Below are 6,349 nucleotides of genomic sequence, written 5' to 3'. Positions count from 1 at the left end.
CTGGAAATTTCATCCTTACATTCCCTAAAAGCGAGGGAGAAATTTGCAGGCTGACATGGGGACAGATGCATCCCAGATTGTTTGGGTAAAGAAAAAAACTTAGAAAGGTCCCTTAAATATTTATTGCTTCATTGGTAGAGGTGTCTTCCCTGTATCTACCAGCTGGGGGGTCAGGGGGAGGTGGGCATCAAGGGCAGAACTGAGGCTTGATTATTTTTTTATATTTTTCTGCCTCAGGCCATGAGGGTTTTTCAAAGGTCATTTGGGGAGAAATAAATTGGCAACTAGATACAAGCACTGAGTAGCCCCTAACCCTCAGTATTATTTAAAGTTTGTGAGGGTGACAAGGCCTTGTGACAGGAATGTATCTTTTTGTCTTCATTAAACTGGTGCTTTGCCAGTGTTTTGTGGGGGTTGTAACAGCAGTAACTGAGCAATGTGCTGCAAAAAGCCATTGTTTGGATATGGATGACTTCTTAAGCAACAGATGATTCTTTCACATTTGTGCGAAATGTGAAAATGAAACAAAGGGAAGAATTAGGTTTTGTAAGGATTTGATACTTTTCCTTGGCCCTTGTTTCTCGGTGGGGGCAGTGCTGCCAGCTGTCTCTGCACGGCTGTGCACAGCTGTCCTGCACAGCAGGAGCAGATGGCTTTGCTGAGGGGACACTGAGGCAGCCCTCAACAGCTGGGAGCTGCTTCTCTTCTCTGAGCTTCTGCTGTGGGTGCTCTCAGTTATCTCCAGTAAGCTCTGGGACTGAGATATGAGGTTTTCACTTCTGCTCTGACATGATCTCCTCCAGCTGCACTCCTGGTCCTGTGCACTTGCTGTTGTTGCACTAACCCTGCCCCTTGTGGGGATTTCTAGGTGGGTATTCGTGTGAAACTCTAGGTGTTCTGCCAGAATGGGATTAATTCTGGACTGAATACAACCCAACCAACCTTTCCTCTGCAGTGCCCTTGAGGCTACAACTTAATTGTACTAGAAGTACTATGGTTTGGGGTCATCTCTAGTTAAATTACCTTGAGGCAACTCAGTCCTACTCTTTGCCTTTAATTTTGGAGCTTTTCTAGGTTTGAACAGCAGAAAATCAGCTTCTTGGAAATGCTGGAGTGAGCTATGCCTTTGTTTCAATAGAGATAAGCCTGAACTATGGCTTAGGTCTGCTTTCCTATCCCCTAAAGGAATTTGCAGCAGAATTGGCATGTGTCAGCAAGGGAATAAAATGCCTTGGCAGTGTGAGGTGTTTGCAGTGAGATCATTTGCTGGCTGTCCTGTTGCCAGGTGCTGTGTCTTGCAGTGCTGGGTCCAGACTTTGTAAGGAGGTTTGTGCAGGTCTTAACTACATTTGAGAATGCTTCTGTCTTAAAAATCCTGGTTTCTTCCATGTATGGTGTCAATTTTCAGAGGTTTTATTTTTTTACCATTTTATAACAGTTTCTGAAGATTTCCCCAGCACTGCTGAGCTCTGCTCAGTGGTAACTGTTATTATACTATTAACTATTCTTTATATATATATAACTGTTATTGAATGCTAACATTTTCCAGCAGTTCTGGAGCACCATGCTGGTTAATGCACCTGCATGCTAGCTGCAGCTGGGTTGGTTTGTTTGGAGTAGAAGAGAGAAGAGATTCCTAGCTGCCTTGTGCATTTATTGAGAGTTGCTTTGAGGAGTTTTTTCCCAAAGCTGAGCCATAATCCTAAAATGGAGACTGCAGATAGTAAAGGCATTCTATCAGTTTATCAGTGGAGAGGGGGTGGCCAGCAGCAGAGCAGTGAGGAGCATCCTTGCAGGAATGTGCCAGAGGACAGTGAAACAATTACTCAAAAGCAACTGAACTCCTGGGGCACTGAAACAGCTTCTCCTGGATCTGAAGTGGTCAACCCACAATGCTGTTCAAGTCTGTAGGTTTTGTCCTGACTGTTCTAATTCCTCCTTTGCAGCTGCTCTGTGAGGTGACTGCTGTGCATCTATCAGTTCTATTGGTTGCTTTCTTAATGCAGCAGTTTTGGTCTTCCCAGTTCATCCCATGCTGCTCCCTTACTACAGCGGGAAGGAATCAGAGTTTCTGAAATGGTTTTGTTGGACAGGGCAGTTCATATTTTCCAGTTTGTAGTCTGGAATTGTTCCCTTGGGACAATTGACTGTAAAGGCCTTTTAACTGCAGAAGATAAAAAGGGGGAGAAAAGCTTGCAGCTCTGTGTAGCAAAGTCCCCGTGTAAACATCAACCAGACAAGAAAAGAAAGACTTCTGCTCTCTGGATGGAGTTTGCTGTTCAGCTCAGAAAGCTCTGGGGTGGCATGAAAGGAAGAAAGGCAGAGAAAAGTTTCTGTCACTTCCTGATAGTCTGCCAAAGTCCATCCTGGACTCCATGTCTGTGTGGGGAATGCTGGGGCAGAAAATGCAATCACAGGGCCTTCCCTACTTTTCTTCTATCTCTGTGATATTTTACAGAAAATAATTCAATTGAGTTTGAGGCCTTGTAGAAAGGGAAACAAGACAGGTAAGCTGCTACTTAAATCTTTTGTTTTGGTCATCTAGTGAGACCTAGTAGTTTGGGGTTTTTTTACAAATTTCAGTGAACACTGAGGACTGAGTTCTTGTTTTCCAGTAACTTCAGCCCTGTGGCATTTGGTGTGTCCCATCTTGCCACATTGTTACCCTTGGAGAAAACAGTCATTGATAACTTTAAAAACTAGTTTGTTGGTTTGATTTTTTTTCCCTTTCAGCAAAGTTTCTTTTTTGCTTTGTCATTAAGCAACATGGGGACAATCTGTCTTGGTCTAGATTTTGCTGCAGAGTCTCTAGGAAGAGTCAGGGAAGCAATGTGTGGTTTAGGAATTTTGCCCTGGAAAAAGGAACTCCTCAGTGACACAGAACAGGCCAATATTAGGAAGATCCAGCAGGATGATGTGCTCCCTTAGGGAGATGGTTTCCAGAGGCACAGGTAAGAACAGCTCCAGTCCACCCAGGCTGCAAACTCCCTGACTCCAGTGCCATTGCTGGCTTTTAGGCATCCTCTTTTCTCTGTTCTGTGCAAGGCTGTTCTGCTGGGGGCATGTGGCCACACATTTCCCTGCAGCAGGCTGCAGATCACACACACAGAGTGTTTGGGAGCTTCACCAGGTGTGTGTTTTGTGTCCAGATAGGCTCTGGGAAGGTCTGACAGCTGGGCCTGTTCCCACTTCCTTCCTGGCTGAAATGATTGGGTGCTGACTCAAATACTTGCACATTTTCCAGGTGCAGGGCTCCAGCTGCCATCTGCCCTCAAGCAGCAATGAGATGGTTCTATAAAAAGCTTCAAGTGGTGAACACACGTGGAAGGAGACATTTGGCAATACAGCAGTAGGCAGCCTATCCCAAATGGAGCTCCAGTAAAGAGACACCAAAGCAGCACTGCCTTGCCATTCCCCAGCAGCTGGGATTGTGTTTGCCATGTTTAGGATCACCTGAAAACACCTTCACTGTGTTTTCCTGTAAAGCTGTTCCTGTCTGCCCCAGCAAGAAGGACTTAACACGTGTGGCAACATCATTGGGCTTCTGCTGCTGGGCCTTGTGGCATGGGCTGGCTTTTGCAGGGAGCCCTTGAGAGAGCTTATTTCTTTTATCTAGTGGCATGAGGTGTTCAAGAGGAAAATAACTGTTGCAGAAATTGTTCTTGTGCCTTGCCACAGTCCAAAGCTGGAAATGCCATAGTTAGAGCAGTTCTCTGTAGCTGCCTGGATTAGAAAGGTAACCCATAAACCACGGCGGATGTTTCTGAAAATGCTGATAGTTGCTTTCAGAGTGCAGTTTGATGTGACTCTTGTTTTCCCTTCAGTGTAGGAGGATAAAAATGTAACAAATATGTTATTTCTTATCTATTATTATGAGTTGTGGTACAAGTAGGAAGAATCAATTATATGCAACTATAACACTGAACTGGCCTGATATGAACTTGTGTCCTGTAGACTCAAATGTCAGTAAAAGGGGGATATGCTTTACTTGTCTCCATGTGGTAAAATCCAGGACTTGTTTATTCTCTGGAGGCAGTTTAAAAACCCAAAATTTCCCCCAAGTGCAGAAGTTTCATTATTGAATGATACTTTATTACTTGGAGCATTCAATGCAGAAAACTGCTTTTCTGGCTCACTTGGGATCCAGGAGTTCTGCTGTTTGCCTTGCTTTGGCACATACTGTATTCTCAACCATGCTTATTTTAAACTTGAGGCTGACAGCAAAGGTGTCCTACTGACTTGGTTAAAGCATTGACTGAACTTTGTGTCCTGTTTCCTACAGTGGCCAGTGACAGATGATTAGGAAACAGCTTGAGGAATGAAAGTTTCATAGTGTGATTTTTCCTTTGGGACACTTTGTCCACTTTTGGCAAAATAACTGTGCCTCTAAGGTTGCTGTGTTTAATAGATCCTGATTGATCTGTCTCCATTAATTTGGTGAGCCCATTTCTGAATGAATTTATAATTCTGATTTTTGAATTGACACAGCAGTTGAATTTCCAGCACAGCGATGCACTGCGAGCAGGCACTTCCATTTGGTGTCATTGTAGCTTTCCACAAAACAATTCAGATTGAGCCTCCCCTTTCAATTCAGTCTGGTGGCAGACATGTCAGAACTACCACTTAACAAAAGAGGGTGGAGATACCTTTTTTTTTCCCCAAACTGTGGTCTCTGCCAGTCCTGTTTGCAGTTTAGTTTGCATATTTTTTGTGGGTTTCTGTTGTTGAGTACTGGAAGCCTGGTTAACAACTTAATATCTTCCACCTAGTGCCATGCAAACCAAAATGCAAATAAAAGTCTTGCAATTGACTCATAAAAGCCATAAAAATAATGGAATTACAGAAGCAGAAAATCTGATTGCAAATAAAAAAACCCCTACAAAATTAGCACTACTTTTCCAAAGTAGTACTGTGTGGCCCTCTCCAAGTCTGCCTCACCTGAACAAGAGGACTGATCAGGATTGTTTCAAATGCAAGCACCCTGATAACAGTTAAATCACTAAGTCCAGATGTCACTTGGCAGAGCTGTCTGTAGGAACTGTGTGATTTTCACTCTGCTGGTGCTGTAAATCCTCTTTCAATTAAAAGTCACCAAGTGCAAATGGTGCACATTGCAAAGGAACCTTCTCGGGCCTCGCGTGTTGCTGTTTTCAAACAGCCCACGATGACTTCAGGACCCTCGTGACCTAATAAATGAAACGGCCATAACAAAGGCAGCCTAATCTCCTCGCTCAGGCATTTTGCCACGGAAAGTCACTGTTCGCTGGCTCAACACTGTCAAACAGGAGAGGCACAGAGAGGGAGGTGACTCATCATGGAAACTCATCCATGTCGGGGCGAGGGAGCTTCCTGCATTCCCCTCCCTGGGCTCTGCAGATCGGGACCCCAGCGTTGGGCAGAGCTGTATTTCCATGGGAGCATGGCCCTGGGGAGCACACGCCTGTCTCTTCCTGCTCCCTTCTTCCACAGTTCAGGCTCCCTCCTTCACTGAAAAAAAAAAAGAAAAAAGAAAAAAGAAGCTTCACAGTCTTTTGAGGTAGCTACAGTAGCTCTTTCTTTCAAAGCTGACCTTCAAGGGAATAAATGCTGTCAGCCAGATCCTACTTTGAGCTGTTTGAAGAATGGCTGAAGTGAGAGATGTTTTGAGAAGATCTCGATTATTTTTTTCTCTATTTTCTATTCTGCTTGTTCTTTATGTCCCAATTTTAAGATCCTGTCTATCCTGGTGACAGAATGGCTGACCTGGAAATGTAGAATTATGAATTAACAAGAGCAATACTTGGGTCTCCTTGAGAGGAAGGTTTTTGTGGGTTTTTTTTTTTCTTCCTTTGGTTATTATAGAATACTTAATTCATGATGAAGCTTGCAAAAAGGAAGGAACTACTGTTACTGATAAATAGTAATATGCATAAAACTCTCACTCTCCTAGGTATTATCTTTACTTTTTAGGGAATTTGACCTGTTACTGCAGCCTGAATTTCAGGTTTCTAAATTTCTGAATTTCAGAGTTTCCATGCTGAGTCTGTGTCTGCAGAGGAGTAAAAGCCCGACCTTGATGTAGTTGCCACAACTGTTCTGTGTAGAGCTGTTGATTTTTCTCTGCCAAAGAAATGTCTTATCAGATTTGATACATCATGTTGCCTCCTGAAAAACTTAACTCCTTTCTAGACAAATTTAGTTGAAGATAAAAATACTCTTAAAACCAATAGGGTGTTATTTGTACACAAGTTTTAGAAGTAAAGGAAGTTTAATAAACTTCCATAAAATTAACTTTCATATATCTCTACTGTAATTTGCTAATAAGGAAAATCTTATTTATTAAGCTTACAAAAATATCAGCCAGTCCACA

Source organism: Molothrus ater, chromosome 4 (assembly GCF_012460135.2).
Source record: "Molothrus ater isolate BHLD 08-10-18 breed brown headed cowbird chromosome 4, BPBGC_Mater_1.1, whole genome shotgun sequence".
Lineage (NCBI taxonomy): Eukaryota > Metazoa > Chordata > Aves > Passeriformes > Icteridae > Molothrus > Molothrus ater.
The sequence above is the reverse complement of the archived record's forward strand: the minus strand, read 5'-3'. Positions refer to the sequence as shown.